The sequence below is a fragment of the Hippopotamus amphibius genome, chromosome X (genome assembly GCF_030028045.1).
Source record: "Hippopotamus amphibius kiboko isolate mHipAmp2 chromosome X, mHipAmp2.hap2, whole genome shotgun sequence".
NCBI classification, from domain to species: Eukaryota; Metazoa; Chordata; class Mammalia; order Artiodactyla; family Hippopotamidae; genus Hippopotamus; species Hippopotamus amphibius.
Genome location: NC_080203.1, coordinates 4,987,606 through 5,004,185, shown reverse-complemented (window position 1 = coordinate 5,004,185; position 16,580 = coordinate 4,987,606).

The window sequence follows — 16,580 nt, the reverse complement described above, 5'->3', positions numbered from 1 at the left end:
TCTGTATGTCTTTTTTTGGGAAAAATATCTATTCACACCCTCTGCCCATTTAGCAGTTGTGTGTTTGTTGGTTTGTTTTTTGATGTTGAGTTGTATCAGTTCTTCATATATGTTAGATATTAACCCCTTATCAGATATATCTTTTGCAAATATCTTCTCCCATTTGGCAGTTGGCCTTTTCATTTTGTTGATAGTTTCCTTTGCTGTGCAAAGGCTTTTTAGTTTGACGTAGTCCCATTGTTTACTTTTCCTTTTGCTTCCCTTGCCTGGGGAGACATCAAAAAATATTCCTAAAGACTGATGTCAAGGAGCATACTGCCTATGTTTTCTTCTAGAAGTTTTATGGTTTCAGGTCTTACATTTAACTCTTTAATCCATTTTGAATTTATTTTTATGCATGTTGTGAGATTCTTTAGCATATGGCTGTACAGTTTTCACAACACCATTTATTGAAGAGACTGCTTTCTCTCTGTTGTATATTCTTGCCACCTTTGTTGTAGATGAATTGCCCATATAAGTGTGGGTCCATTTCAGGGCTCTCTATTCTGCTCCATTTATATACATATGTCTGTTTTTGTGCCAGTACAATTCTGTTTTGATTACAGTAGTATAGTCTGAAGTTGGGGAGCATGATACCTCCAGCTTTGTTCCTATTTCTTTTTCTTTTATTTTAAATTGGAAATTTTTAAATTTAATTTTATTTTGGAACCTTTATTGAGATACAGTTAACATACAATAAACTGCATATATTTAGAACGTACAGATTGGTATGCCAATCTCCCAATTCATCCCCCCCCCCAACCCTCCCCGCTTCCCCCACTTGGTGTCCATATGTTTGTTCTCTACATCTGTGTCTCTATTTCCGCCTTGCAAACCAGTTGATTTGTACCATTTTCCTATAGTCCACATATATGTGTTAATATACGGTATTTGTTTTGCTCTTTCAGACTCACTTCACTCTGTATGACAGTCTCTAGGTCCATCCATGTCTCTTAAGAATGTCCCAGTTTCATTCCATTTTATGGCTAATATTCCATTGTATATATGTGCCACATCTTTTTTATCCATTCATCTGTTGATGGACATTTAGGTTGCTTCCATGTCCTGGCTATTGTAAATAATACTGCAATGAACATTGGAGTGCATGTGTCTTTTTGAATGATGGTGTTCTCTGGGTATATGCCCAGGAGTGGGATTGCTGGGTCATATGGTAACTCTATTTTCAGTTTTTCAAGGAACCTCCTTACTATTCTCCATAGTGGCTGTATCAATTTACATTCCCACCAACAGTGCAAGAACATTCCCCTTTCTCCACATCCTTTCCAGCATTTACTGTTTGCAGACTTTCTGATGATTCCCATTCTAACCAGTGTGAGGTGATACCTCATTGTAGTTTTGATTTGCATTTCTCTAATAATTAGTGATGTTGAGCAGCTTTTCATGTGCCTCTTGACCCTCCGTATGTCTCCTTTGGAGAAATGCCTATTTAGGTCTTCTGCCCATTTTTTGATTGGGTTGCTTGTTTTTTTGATATTGAGCTGGATGAACTGTTTATATATTTTGGAAGTTAGTCCTTTGTCTGTTGATTCATTTGCAAATATTTTCTCCCATTCTAGGGGATGTCTTTTCATCTTGCTTATAGTTTCCTCTGCTGTGCAGAAGCTTTGAAGTTTCATTAGGTCCCACCTATTTCTTTTTGTTTTTATTTCCATTACTCTAGGGGGCGCATCAAAAAAGATCTTGCTGTTATTTATGGCATAGAGTGTTCTTCCTATGTTTTCCTCTAGGAGTTTTATAGTATCTGGCCTTACATGTAGATCTCTAATCCAATTTGAGTTTATCTTTGTGTATGGTGTTAGGGAGTGTTCTAATCTCATTCTTTTACATGTTGCTGTCCAATTTTCCCAGCACCACTTATTGAAGAGGCTGCCTTTTCTCCAATGTATATCCTTGCCTCCTCTGTCATAGATTAGTTGACCATAGTTTATCTCTGGGCTTTCTATCCTGTTCCATTGATCTATATATCTGTTTTTGCACCAGTACCATACTGTCTTGATCACTGTAGCCTTGTAGTATAGCCTGAAGCCAGGAAGCCTGATTCCACCAACTCCATCTTTCCTTCTCAAGATTGCTTTGGCTATTCAGGGTCTTTTGTGTTTCCATACAAATCGTAAAATTTCTCATTCTAGTTCTGTGAAAAATGCCATTGGTAATTTGATAGGGCTTACGTTGACTCTGTAAATTGCTTTGGGTAGGATAGTCATTTTCACAATGTTGATTCTTCCAATCCGAGAACATGGTATGTCCCTCCATCTGTTTGTGTTGTCTTTGATTTCTTTCATTAGTGTCTTATAGTTTTCTGAGTACAGGTCTTTTACCTCCTTGGTTAGGTTTATTCCTAGGTATTTTATTCTTTTTGTTGCAATGGTGAATGAGATTGTTTCCTTAATTTCTCTTTCCGATCTTTCATTGTTAGTGTATAGAAATGCAAGAGATTTCTCTGTGTTAATTTTGTATTGTGCAACTTTACCGAATTCATTGATTAGCTCAAGTAGTTTTCTGGTGGCATCTTTAGGATTTTCTATGTATAATATCATGTCATCTGCAAACAGTGACAGTTTTACTTCTTCTTTTCCAATTTGGATTCCTTTTATTTCTTTTTTTTTCTCTGATGGCCATGGCTAGGACTTCCTAAACTATGTTGAATAATAGTGGTGAGAGTGGACATCCTTGTCTTGTTCCTGATCTTAGAGGGAATGCTTGCAGTTTTTCACCATTGAGAATGATGTTTGCTGTGGGTTTGTCATATATGGCCTTTATTATGTTGAGGTAGTTTCCCTCTCTGCCCACCTTCTGGAGAGTTTTTATCATAAATGGGTGTTGAATTTTGTCAAAAGCTTTCTCTGCATCTATTGAGATGATCATGTGGTTTTTATCCTTCACTTTGTTAATATGGTGTATCACATTGATTGATTTGCATATATTGAAGAATCCTTGCATTCTAGGGGTAAACCCCACTTGATCATGATGTACGATCCTTTTAATGTGTTGTTGGATTCTGTTGGCTAGTATTTTGTTGAGGATTTTTGCATCTAAATTCATCAGTGATATTGGTCTATAATTTTCTTTTTTTTGTAGTATCTTTGCCTGGCTTTGGTATCAGGGTGATGGTGGCCTCATAAAATGAGTTTGGGAGTTTCCTTCCTCTGCAGTGTTGTTGGCTCTTCTCTAAATGTTTGATAAAATTCACCTGTAAATCCATCTGGTCCTGGACTTTTGTTTGTTGGGAGATTTTAAATCACATTTCAGTGTCATTACTTGTGATTGGTCTGTTCCTATTTTCTATTTCTTCCTGATTCAGTCTTGGAAGGTTATACCTTTCTAAGAATCTGTCCATCTCCTCCAGGTTGTCCCTTTTATTGGCATATAGTTGCTTGTAGTAGTCTCTTATGGTGCTTTTTATTTCTGCAGTGTCTGTTGTAACTTCTCCTGTTTCCTTTCTAATTTTATCGATTTGAGTCCTCTCCCTCTTTTTCTTGATGAGTCTTGCTAGGGGTTTATCAATTTTATTTATCTTCTCAAAGAACCAGCTTTTAGTTTTATTGATTTTTGCTATTGTTCTCTTTGTTTCTATTTCATTTATTTCTGCTCTGATCTTTATGATTTCTCTCTGTCTGCTAACTTTGGGTTTTGTTTGCTCTTCTTTTCTAGTTTCTTTAGGTGTAAGGTTAGATTGTTTATTTGGGATTTTTCTTGTTTCTTGAGGTAGGGTTGTATTGCTATAAACTTCCCTCTTAGAACTGCCTTTGCTGCATCCCATAGGTTTTGGATCGTTGTCTTTTCAGTGTCATTTGTCTCTAGGTATTTTTTGATTTCCTCTTTGATTTCTTCAGTGATCTCTTGGTTACTTAGCAGCATACTGTTTAGCCTCCATGTGTTTGTGTTTTTTACAGTTTTTTTCCAGTAATTGATTTCTAATCTCATAGTGTTGTGGTCGGAAAAGATGCTTGACACGATTTCAATTTTCTTGAATTTACCAAGGCTTGATTTATGACCCAAAATGTGATCTATCCTGGAGAATGGTCCATGTGTACTTGAGAAGAACGTGTAATCTGCTGTTTTTGGAAGTAATGTCCTATAGATATCTATTAAATCAAGCTGATTTATTGTGTCACTTAAAGCTTGTGTTCCCTTATTAATTTTCTGTGTGGATGATCTGTCCATTGGTGTAAGTGGGTTGTTAAAGTCCCCCACTATGATTGTGTTGCTGTCCGTTTGCTCTTTCATAGTTGTTAGCATTTGCCTTATGTATTGAGGTGCTCCTATATTGGGTGCATAGATATTTATAAGTGTTACCTCTTCTTCTTGGATTGATCCCTTGATCTTTATGTAGTGTCCTTTCTTGTCTCTTGTAACATTTTTTATTTTAAAGTCTATTTTATCTGTTCCTGTTTCTCAAGAATATCTTGGCTATTCAGCGTCATCTTTTGTGTTTTCATACAAACTTTAGAATTATTTGTTCAACTTCTGTAAAAATGTCATTGATATTTTGATAGGGATTGCATTGAATCTGTACATAGCCTTGGGTAGTATGATCATTTTAACAACATTAATTCTTCCTCTCCATGAGTACAGTATAGCTTTCCATCCATTCACGTTATCTTGAGTTTCTTTAACCAGTGTCTTATACCTTTCAGAGTATAGTTCTTTAACCTCCTTAGGTTTATTCCTAGGTATTTTTTTCTTTTTGATGCAATCATAAATGGAATTATCTCCTTAATTTCTCTTTCTGATAGTTTGTTGTTGATGTATACAAATGCAACAGATTTCTGTGTATAAATTTTTCACCCTCAACTTTACAAAATTCATTTATAAGTTCTAGTATTTTTTTGGTGACATCTTTAGACTAGGTCCTGACAGGGCAGTCTGTGGGGCTACAGTGGTCCTGGAGCTGGTGTCTGCCTGCCAGTGGGCAGGGCTGGGGCCCAGGGGGTCTTGAGGCTAGTGCCAGCTCCTGGTAGCTGGAGCTGGGTCCTGATGTTTCTGGGTGCAAGCCCATTGGGGTCCCAGAGCTGATGTTGGCCAGCTGGTAGGCAGGGTGGGAGCCCAGGAGGTCCTGGGGCTAGCGCTGGCTCACTGGTGGGCAGATCCATGTCCTGAGCCCTCTGGTGGATGGGGTCAGGCCCCAGAGTAGCTGGGCGATCAGGTGGTCCTAAGGCAGCCAGCTTGCTGGTAGTTGGGGCCTGTGTCCCTGTCCAGCTATTTTCTTGGCCTGAGGTGTCCCAGAACTGGACCTATAGACTGTTGGGCCAGGGCTAGGGTGGGTCCTTGGGGCTAATAAGCTAGAGGGAAGATTCCAAAATGGTACTTGCCAGCACCAGTGTCTGTGTGGCAGAATGAGCTCCAGAAATGGCTACTGCCAGTGTCTATGTCCCCAGGGTGAGCTACATTTGCCTCCTGCCTCTCTGGGAGGCTCTCCAAGATCAGCAGGTGGGTCTAACCAGGATCCTATGTAATTACGGCTTGTGCCCTGAGTCTCAGAGCATGTGAGACTTTGTGTGTGTCCTTTAAGAGTGGAATCTCTATTCCCTGTGCCCCTTTGCTCTCCTGAAAGACCCACTGGCCTTCGAAGCCAAATCTTCGGGGAACTCATCTTCCGAGGGCAAGACCTCCAGCCTAGGGAGTCTGATGTGGGGCTCAGACGTCTCACTCCTTGCCATTGTATTTATCCTCCTGTCTGTGGGTCACCCACCCTGGGGTATGGATTTTGACTATCCTGAGACTCCATCCCTGCTACCCGTCTCTTTATGGTTCCTTCTTTATATCTGTAGTTGTAGAAGATCTTTTCTGTTGGTCTTCAGGTATTCTCACCAACAGTTGCTCTGTAGATAGTTGTAATTTTCATGTGCCCACGGGAGAAGGGGAGCTCAGTGTCTTCCTACTCTGCCATCTTGGACACCCCTGACTCTTCCTTTTTGTCTCCTATCTGTGATTTGTTTCAGGCCCCTGTTATCTCTACCTTGAATTACCTCTGTAGCCTCCTAACTAGCTTCTCTCAGACTCCAAACTTACTTTCTCCTGTCAGTTCATCTTTCACACTGCTGCCAGAGGGCATGTTGTACAACAGTAATCTGAGTATGTCACCTCCCCAGTCAGATCTGTGTTTTAGAACACTCCGCCCAGCAGCAGCGCAAGGTGGCTGATGAGTAGAATTCAAGTTCCCCAGCTGCCTAAATTCGTATGGTCTGCACAAGGCTTTTGTCCTGGCCTCCCTTCCACGTGTGATTTGCCTCATCCCTCCTTTCCAGCCAACGCAAAGCATTGGTTTGTCCCCCAGCACATTCTTTAATATTATCAACCTGTTCATTTGTTTATTTCCAGATCTGAGGCTGGTACGCAAGTTAAAATTAGATTTCTAAGGCCAAGTGGAGAGTATTCCTCCAAGTACTATAGCTGTGTATGGACAGTACCTACTTGATCAAGTGCTTAGACGAGTGCCTGGAATAAAGGAAGTGCCAGTTGAGCAGGGGCTTCACTGGATGTTTCCATCTGACCTGGTGCACTCTGCCTCTTTCACTAAGGACTTTGGGAAGGTTACTTCGTGTCTCTGGGTCAATTCCACAGCTTTATGTTTAAGGGGAAAATTAGACTAAATGATTCCCATAGTCCATTTCTGATATAGAATTTCTGGATTCCCTAACCATTTCTTCAAACTTTCTAGTAGTGAATGAAATCAGGGTTGGAGTGTCGTTGTTCGCATTCTTAGTCTCTCAAAACTTGGAAACAAAACAATATGTTTGAATTTAGGGAAGCTGATGGCCCTGTATATGAACCATGAGTGATTCCTCCCCACAGTCACTACCAGTGCCGCCGTCCATCATATCGTACATCAACAGCAAGGAGATGGAGCTGATGAAGAAGTTCTGGGAGCAGCTGGAGGAGACTACACAGATGCTGCAGGCTGAGATCCAAAACCAGGGGAATGAGCTGAAAATGCTGAAGGAGAAGTTCCAGGCAATGCAGGATTCCAAGTCCCAGGTCAGAGGCCAGTTCTGCATAAGGGGCAGAAGGCAGAGGAGAAAGGCACCTGGACAATCTTCAAGGAGTTAGTTAACACAGCCTGCTAGTAGTGACAGCTGCTGCCCCCAGGGCAGCATGGGACATCTGGAGTGATCTTCAGCAGGGACTTACAGTTTTGCCCATTGTATATATATACCACGTCTTTTTTATCCATTCATCTGTTGATGGACATTTAGGTTGCTTCCATGTCCTGACTATTGTAAATAGTGCTGCAATGAACATTGGAGTGCATGTGTCTTTTTGAATGATGGTGTTCTCTGGGTATATGCCCAGGCGTGGATTGCTGGGTCATATGGTAACTCTATTTTTAGTTTTTCAAGGAACCTCCTTACTATTCTCCATAGTGGCTGTATCAATTTACATTCCCACCAACAGTGCAAGAACATTCCCCTTTCTCCACATCCTTTCCAGCATTTACTGTTTGCAGACTTTCTGATGATTCCCATTCTAACCAGTGTGAGGTGATACCTCATTGTAGTTTTGATTTGCATTTCTCTAATAATTAGTGATGTTGAGCAGCTTTTCATGTGCCTCTTGACCCTCCGTATGTCTCCTTTGGAGAAATGCCTATTTAGGTCTTCTGCCCATTTTTTGATTGGGTTGCTTGTTTTTTTGATATTGAGCTGGATGAACTGTTTATATATTTTGGAGGTTAGTCCTTTGTCTGTTGATTCATTTGCAAATATTTTCTCCCATTCTAGGGGATGTCTTTTCATCTTGCTTATAGTTTCCTCTGCTGTGCAGAAGCTTTGAAGTTTCATTAGGTCCCACTTATTTATTTTTGTTTTTATTTCCATTACTCTAGGGGGTGCATCAAAAAAGATCTTGCTGTTATTTATGACAAAGAGTGTTCTTCCTATGTTTTCCTCTAGGAGTTTTATAGTATCTGGCCTTACATGTAGATCTCTAATCCAATTTGAGTTTATCTTTGCGTATGGTGTTAGGGAGTGTTCTAATCTCATTCTTTTACATGTAGCTGTCCAGTTTTCCCAGCACCACTTATTTTTTTTTAAATTTTATTTATTTACTTATTATTTTTTTGGCGGTACACCGAGTTCAATCATCTGTTTTTTTTTGTTGTTGTTGTTGTTGTTTTTTAAATTTTATTTATTTATTTTTTATTTTTTTGGGGGGTACACCAAGTTCAATCATCTGTTTTTATACACATATCCCCGTATTCCCTCCCTTCCTTGACTACCCCACCTCGAGTCCCCCCCACCCTCCCCGCCCCAGTCCTCTAAGGCATCTTACATCCTCGAGTTGAACTCCCTTTGTTATACAACAACTTCCCACTGACTATTTTACAGTTGGTAGTATATATATGTCTGTGCTACCCTCTCGCTTCGTCTCAGCTTCCCCTTCACCCCCCGCCCCCTCCCAAACCTCGAGTTCTCCAGTCCATTCTCTGTATCTGCGTCCTTGTTCTCATCATTGAGTTGATCAGTACCATTTTTAGATTCCGTATATGTGAGTTAGCATACAATATTTGTCTTTCTCTTTCTGACTTCCTTCACTCTGTATGACAGACTGTAGTTCTGTCCACCTCATTACATATAGCTCCATCTCATCCCTTTTTTATGGCTGAGTAATATTCCATTGTATATATATGCCACATCTTCTGTATCCATTCATTTGTTGATGGGCATTTCGGTTCCTTCCATGTCCTGGCTATTGTAAATAGTGCTGCAATAAACATTATGATACAAGTTTCTTTTGGGATTATGGTTTTCTTTGGGTATATGCCCAGGAGTGGGATTACTGGATCATATGGTAGTTCTATTTGTAGTTTTTTAAGGAACCTCCAAATTGTTTTCCATAGTGGCTGTACCAACTTACAGTCCCACCAACAGTGCAGGAGAGTTCCCTTTTCTCCACACCCTCTCCAACTTTTGTTGTTTCCAGATTTTGTGATGATGGTCATTCTGACTGGTGTGAAGTGATACCTCATTGTGGCTTTGACTTGCATTTCTCTGATGATGAGTGATGTTGAGCATCTTTTCATGTGTTTGCTGGCCATCTGTATGTCTTCTTTGTAGAAATGTCTATTTAGGTCTTCTGCCCATTTGTGGATTGGGTTATTTGCTTTTTTGGTATTGAGCTTCATGAGCTGCTTGTATATTTTAGAGGTTAATCCTTTGTCCATTGTTTCATAGGCAATTATTTTTTCCCATTCGGTGGGTTGCCCTTTAGTCTTGTTTATGGTTTCTTTTGCTGTGCAAAAGCTTTTAAGTTTCATGAGGTGCCATTTGTTTATTCTTGATTTTATTTCCATGATTCTAGGAGGTGGGTCCAAAAGGATCTTGCTTTGATGGATGTCATAGAGTGTTCTGCCTATGTTTTCCTCGAGGAGTTTTATAGTGTCTGGCCTTACATGTAGGTCTTTAATCCATTTTGAGTTTATCTTTGTGTATGGTGTTAGGAAGTGTTCTAATCTCATTCTTTTACATGTTGCTGTCCAATTTTCCCAGCACCACTTATTGAAGAGGCTGCCTTTTCTCCAATGTATATCCTTGCCTCCTCTGTCATAGATTAGTTGACCATAGTTTATCTCTGGGCTTTCTATCCTGTTCCATTGATCTATATATCTGTTTTTGCGCCAGTACCATACTGTCTTGATCACTGTAGCCTTGTAGTATAGCCTGAAACCAGGAAGCCTGATTCCACCAACTCCATCTTTCCTTCTCAAGATTGCTTTGGCTATTCAGGGTCTTTTGTGTTTCCATACAAATCGTAAAATTTCTCATTCTAGTTCTGTGAAAAATGCCATTGGTAATTTGATAGGGCTTACGTTGACTCTGTAAATTGCTTTGGGTAGGATAGTCATTTTCACAATGTTGATTCTTCCAATCCGAGAACATGGTATGTCCCTCCATCTGTTTGTGTTGTCTTTGATTTCTTTCATTAGTGTCTTATAGTTTTCTGAGTACAGGTCTTTTACCTCCTTGGTTAGGTTTATTCCTAGGTATTTTATTCTTTTTGTTGCAATGGTGAATGAGATTGTTTCCTTAATTTCTCTTTCCGATCTTTCATTGTTAGTGTATAGAAATGCAAGAGATTTCTCTGTGTTAATTTTGTATTGTGCAACTTTACCGAATTCATTGATTAGCTCAAGTAGTTTTCTGGTGGCATCTTTAGGATTTTCTATGTATAATATCATGTCATCTGCAAACAGTGACAGTTTTACTTCTTCTTTTCCAATTTGGATTCCTTTTATTTCTTTTTTTTTCTCTGATGGCCATGGCTAGGACTTCCTAAACTATGTTGAATAATAGTGGTGAGAGTGGACATCCTTGTCTTGTTCCTGATCTTAGAGGGAATGCTTGCAGTTTTTCACCATTGAGAATGATGTTTGCTGTGGGTTTGTCGTATATGGCCTTTATTATGTTGAGGTAGTTTCCCTCTCTGCCCACCTTCTGGAGAGTTTTTATCATAAATGGGTGTTGAATTTTGTCAAAAGCTTTCTCTGCATCTATTGAGATGATCATGTGGTTTTTATCCTTCACTTTGTTAATATGGTGTATCACATTGATTGATTTGCATATATTGAAGAATCCTTGCATTCTAGGGGTAAACCCCACTTGATCATGATGTACGATCCTTTTAATGTGTTGTTGGATTCTGTTGGCTAGTATTTTGTTGAGGATTTTTGCATCTAAATTCATCAGTGATATTGGTCTATAATTTTCTTTTTTTTGTAGTATCTTTGCCTGGCTTTGGTATCAGGGTGATGGTGGCCTCATAAAATGAGTTTGGGAGTTTCCTTCCTCTGCAGTGTTGTTGGCTCTTCTCTAAATGTTTGATAAAATTCACCTGTAAATCCATCTGGTCCTGGACTTTTGTTTGTTGGGAGATTTTAAATCACATTTCAGTGTCATTACTTGTGATTGGTCTGTTCCTATTTTCTATTTCTTCCTGATTCAGTCTTGGAAGGTTATACCTTTCTAAGAATCTGTCCATCTCCTCCAGGTTGTCCCTTTTATTGGCATATAGTTGCTTGTAGTAGTCTCTTATGGTGCTTTTTATTTCTGCAGTGTCTGTTGTAACTTCTCCTGTTTCCTTTCTAATTTTATCGATTTGAGTCCTCTCCCTCTTTTTCTTGATGAGTCTTGCTAGGGGTTTATCAATTTTATTTATCTTCTCAAAGAACCAGCTTTTAGTTTTATTGATTTTTGCTATTGTTCTCTTTGTTTCTATTTCATTTATTTCTGCTCTGATCTTTATGATTTCTCTCTGTCTGCTAACTTTGGGTTTTGTTTGCTCTTCTTTTCTAGTTTCTTTAGGTGTAAGGTTAGATTGTTTATTTGGGATTTTTCTTGTTTCTTGAGGTAGGGTTGTATTGCTATAAACTTCCCTCTTAGAACTGCCTTTGCTGCATCCCATAGGTTTTGGATCGTTGTCTTTTCAGTGTCATTTGTCTCTAGGTATTTTTTGATTTCCTCTTTGATTTCTTCAGTGATCTCTTGGTTACTTAGCAGCATACTGTTTAGCCTCCATGTGTTTGTGTTTTTTACAGTTTTTTTCCAGTAATTGATTTCTAATCTCATAGTGTTGTGGTCGGAAAAGATGCTTGACACGATTTCAATTTTCTTGAATTTACCAAGGCTTGATTTATGACCCAAAATGTGATCTATCCTGGAGAATGGTCCATGTGTACTTGAGAAGAACGTGTAATCTGCTGTTTTTGGAAGTAATGTCCTATAGATATCTATTAAATCAAGCTGATTTATTGTGTCACTTAAAGCTTGTGTTCCCTTATTAATTTTCTGTGTGGGTGATCTGTCCATTGGTGTAAGTGGGTTGTTAAAGTCCCCCACTATGATTGTGTTGCTGTCAGTTTGCTCTTTCATAGTTGTTAGCATTTGCCTTATGTATTGAGGTGCTCCTATATTGGGTGCATAGATATTTATAAGTGTTACCTCTTCTTCTTGGATTGATCCCTTGATCTTTATGTAGTGTCCTTTCTTGTCTCTTGTAACATTTTTTATTTTAAAGTCTATTTTATCTGTTCCTGTTTCTCAAGAATATCTTGGCTATTCAGCGTCATCTTTTGTGTTTTCATACAAACTTTAGAATTATTTGTTCAACTTCTGTAAAAATGTCATTGATATTTTGATAGGGATTGCATTGAATCTGTACATAGCCTTGGGTAGTATGATCATTTTAACAACATTAATTCTTCCTCTCCATGAGTACAGTATAGCTTTCCATCCATTCACGTTATCTTGAGTTTCTTTAACCAGTGTCTTATACCTTTCAGAGTATAGTTCTTTAACCTCCTTAGGTTTATTCCTAGGTATTTTTTTCTTTTTGATGCAATCATAAATGGAATTATCTCCTTAATTTCTCTTTCTGATAGTTTGTTGTTGATGTATACAAATGCAACAGATTTCTGTGTATAAATTTTTCACCCTCAACTTTACAAAATTCATTTATAAGTTCTAGTATTTTTTTGGTGACATCTTTAGACTAGGTCCTGACAGGGCAGTCTGTGGGGCTACAGTGGTCCTGGAGCTGGTGTCTGCCTGCCAGTGGGCAGGGCTGGGGCCCAGGGGGTCTTGAGGCTAGTGCCAGCTCCTGGTAGCTGGAGCTGGGTCCTGATGTTTCTGGGTGCAAGCCCACTGGGGTCCCAGAGCTGATGTTGGCCAGCTGGTAGGCAGGGTGGGAGCCCAGGAGGTCCTGGGGCTAGTGCTGGCTCACTGGTGGGCAGATCCATGTCCTGAGCCCTCTGGTGGATGGGGTCAGGCCCCAGAGTAGCTGGGCGATCAGGTGGTCCTAAGGCAGCCAGCTTGCTGGTAGTTGGGGCCTGTGTCCCTGTCCAGCTATTTTCTTGGCCTGAGGTGTCCCAGAACTGGACCTATAGACTGTTGGGCCAGGGCTAGGGTGGGTCCTTGGGGCTAATAAGCTAGAGGGAAGATTCCAAAATGGTACTTGCCAGCACCAGTGTCTGTGTGGCAGAATGAGCTCCAGAAATGGCTACTGCCAGTGTCTATGTCCCCAGGGTGAGCTACATTTGCCTCCTGCCTCTCTGGGAGGCTCTCCAAGATCAGCAGGTGGGTCTAACCAGGATCCTATGTAATTACGGCTTGTGCCCTGAGTCTCAGAGCATGTGAGACTTTGTGTGTGTCCTTTAAGAGTGGAATCTCTATTCCCTGTGCCCCTTTGCTCTCCTGAAAGACCCACTGGCCTTCGAAGCCAAATCTTCGGGGAACTCATCTTCCGAGGGCAAGACCTCCAGCCTAGGGAGTCTGATGTGGGGCTCAGACGTCTCACTCCTTGCCATTGTATTTATCCTCCTGTCTGTGGGTCACCCACCCTGGGGTATGGATTTTGACTATCCTGAGACTCCATCCCTGCTACCCGTCTCTTTATGGTTCCTTCTTTATATCTGTAGTTGTAGAAGATCTTTTCTGTTGGTCTTCAGGTATTCTCACCAACAGTTGCTCTGTAGATAGTTGTAATTTTCATGTGCCCACGGGAGAAGGGGAGCTCAGTGTCTTCCTACTCTGCCATCTTGGACACCCCTGACTCTTCCTTTTTGTCTCCTATCTGTGATTTGTTTCAGGCCCCTGTTATCTCTACCTTGAATTACCTCTGTAGCCTCCTAACTAGCTTCTCTCAGACTCCAAACTTACTTTCTCCTGTCAGTTCATCTTTCACACTGCTGCCAGAGGGCATGTTGTACAACAGTAATCTGAGTATGTCACCTCCCCAGTCAGATCTGTGTTTTAGAACACTCCGCCCAGCAGCAGCGCAAGGTGGCTGATGAGTAGAATTCAAGTTCCCCAGCTGCCTAAATTCGTATGGTCTGCACAAGGCTTTTGTCCTGGCCTCCCTTCCACGTGTGATTTGCCTCATCCCTCCTTTCCAGCCAACGCAAAGCATTGGTTTGTCCCCCAGCACATTCTTTAATATTATCAACCTGTTCATTTGTTTATTTCCAGATCTGAGGCTGGTACGCAAGTTAAAATTAGATTTCTAAGGCCAAGTGGAGAGTATTCCTCCAAGTACTATAGCTGTGTATGGACAGTACCTACTTGATCAAGTGCTTAGACGAGTGCCTGGAATAAAGGAAGTGCCAGTTGAGCAGGGGCTTCACTGGATGTTTCCATCTGACCTGGTGCACTCTGCCTCTTTCACTAAGGACTTTGGGAAGGTTACTTCGTGTCTCTGGGTCAATTCCACAGCTTTATGTTTAAGGGGAAAATTAGACTAAATGATTCCCATAGTCCATTTCTGATATAGAATTTCTGGATTCCCTAACCATTTCTTCAAACTTTCTAGTAGTGAATGAAATCAGGGTTGGAGTGTCGTTGTTCGCATTCTTAGTCTCTCAAAACTTGGAAACAAAACAATATGTTTGAATTTAGGGAAGCTGATGGCCCTGTATATGAACCATGAGTGATTCCTCCCCACAGTCACTACCAGTGCCGCCGTCCATCATATCGTACATCAACAGCAAGGAGATGGAGCTGATGAAGAAGTTCCGGGAGCAGCTGGAGGAGACTACACAGATGCTGCAGGCTGAGATCCAAAACCAGGGGAATGAGCTGAAAATGCTGAAGGAGAAGTTCCAGGCAATGCAGGATTCCAAGTCCCAGGTCAGAGGCCAGTTCTGCGTAAGGGGCAGAAGGCAGAGGAGAAAGGCACCTGGACAATCTTCAAGGAGTTAGTTAACACGGCCTGCTAGTAGTGACAGCTGCTGCCCCCAGGGCAGCATGGGACATCTGGAGTGATCTTCAGCAGGGACTTACAGCTTTGCCCCTTTTCTTTTGGCTGCGGGAGCTGAGATAGGCCCAGCCAGGCCCTGGCAGTGGAAGCTGTGGCTCGCATACAGCCAAGGCTTCCTGTGGGCTGGCCTGTAGGCATGTGTTGTGCCCTAAGGAAAGCTGTGGCCCCTGAATGAGACTTTTGTGATACTGTGTCCTTACAGATGCAGCCATCCACCTCACGCCGCATTCGAAGTTCTGAGCCCCAGTCTTTGGAACCAGTGCCCAAGAAACCACGCATTGAGCTAATGAACTCGCCCTTCTCAGATCTCAGAGAGGCCAAGCATTTCTGTGGTTCACGTTCATCCCATTCTTTGCTATTGCCTGAGGAGCTTGAGGAGCCCCGTGACGCCTCTTCCCAGGTATGGGAAGCCTGTTTCATCGTGTAGCTGAAAGGGGTTTTATTTTCATGAAAATGTGCTCTCAGTGTCTGTCCTGAGAGAGCAGTGCCTACCCAGTTGGCTACAATTCGTTTGCCTGAGACAAAAAAAAAAAAACAAAAAACAAAATCGTAGCCAGGCGGACCTGGACACACACGCACATGTGCATGTACACATGTGCTGGGCCGCGGCTTCTCCCAGCCGGGAGCACGGCTGCAGCTCGCGCCCAGACACACAAGCAGACAGTCCCCCAGAGGGGCGGCGTGACCCCCGCCTTGGGGGAGTGGGGCTTTCGCGTTCCATTCCTGACAGGCTCTGTTATCTCTTTCCTTCCGACGCTGCAGCCTGCTCAGGAGCAGGTGCCACACCTGCCGCAGCAGGAGCAGCCGCCCACCCCACTCGGCCTCTTCATGCCTCTCTGTGATGACACCCTTATATTTATTCCGACCGAGCCCACCATGCTTTCCGTGGAACAGCCCTCTGGCTACGATCGTGATGACAAGCTTGGGAGCCAGGAAGACAAGGCTCATAGGTAAGAAGGGCATGGAATGGTAGCAAGGGCTGAGGCCCCTGCTTTCCCCTCGTGGCTGCACACCATGCCTGAAACCGTGGGTGACTTGCCCACAGGCACCAAAAGTCCCCTCATCCCAAGCAACGTGCTCCCACTCCTGCTGCTCTGTGACCGCGGACCCTGATCCCGGGCCTCCGCAGGCAGGGTGGTGCATAGCCAGGCACGCCAGGATGGAACGGAGCCGGCTCTGTGAAAATAAGAGGCCTGGGTAAGGAAGTCTCCAAGCTGTGGACTTCATCCACTCAAGCCTAATCTCACGGCACAGGATGTCTCTAGTAAAGTTTTGAGTGTCCCCAGCTGAATGACTCCTGGCTCCTAGCTTCCTTCTTCCACTTCCCTGGGAACCTGTGGTCACAGTAGACCAGGTGAAGGGGTCTCCATGGCACTAACAAGCTATATGGGGGAAGCAGGTGTGAGACAGTTGCTAGATTGCCATTAGATGCCTAAAGAGCCAAGAACACAGAAAGACAAAGTCCTGGGAGGCAGTATGAGCACATGAACACATTTTCTGCTCAGGGATAAAATTTGGGGTCCCAAATACCAGAAAAAGAAGGTTCTGCTCAGCAGTAAAGGGTTGTGTAGCACATTCTTGGCATCCAATAACTATTTTTGAATGAATGCCAGTTCTCTGAGCAGGTCTCCCAGAGCTCTCTGGATTTTCATCAGGGCCTTCCTTTAGAATCAGTGACCCCGACGTGTGGAGTGGGTTAGTGCCATGTTTCCCACTGGCCTGCTCATCAGAATCAAGCAGTAGGTTCTTGAAAGTACAGTTACAGGCTCTGG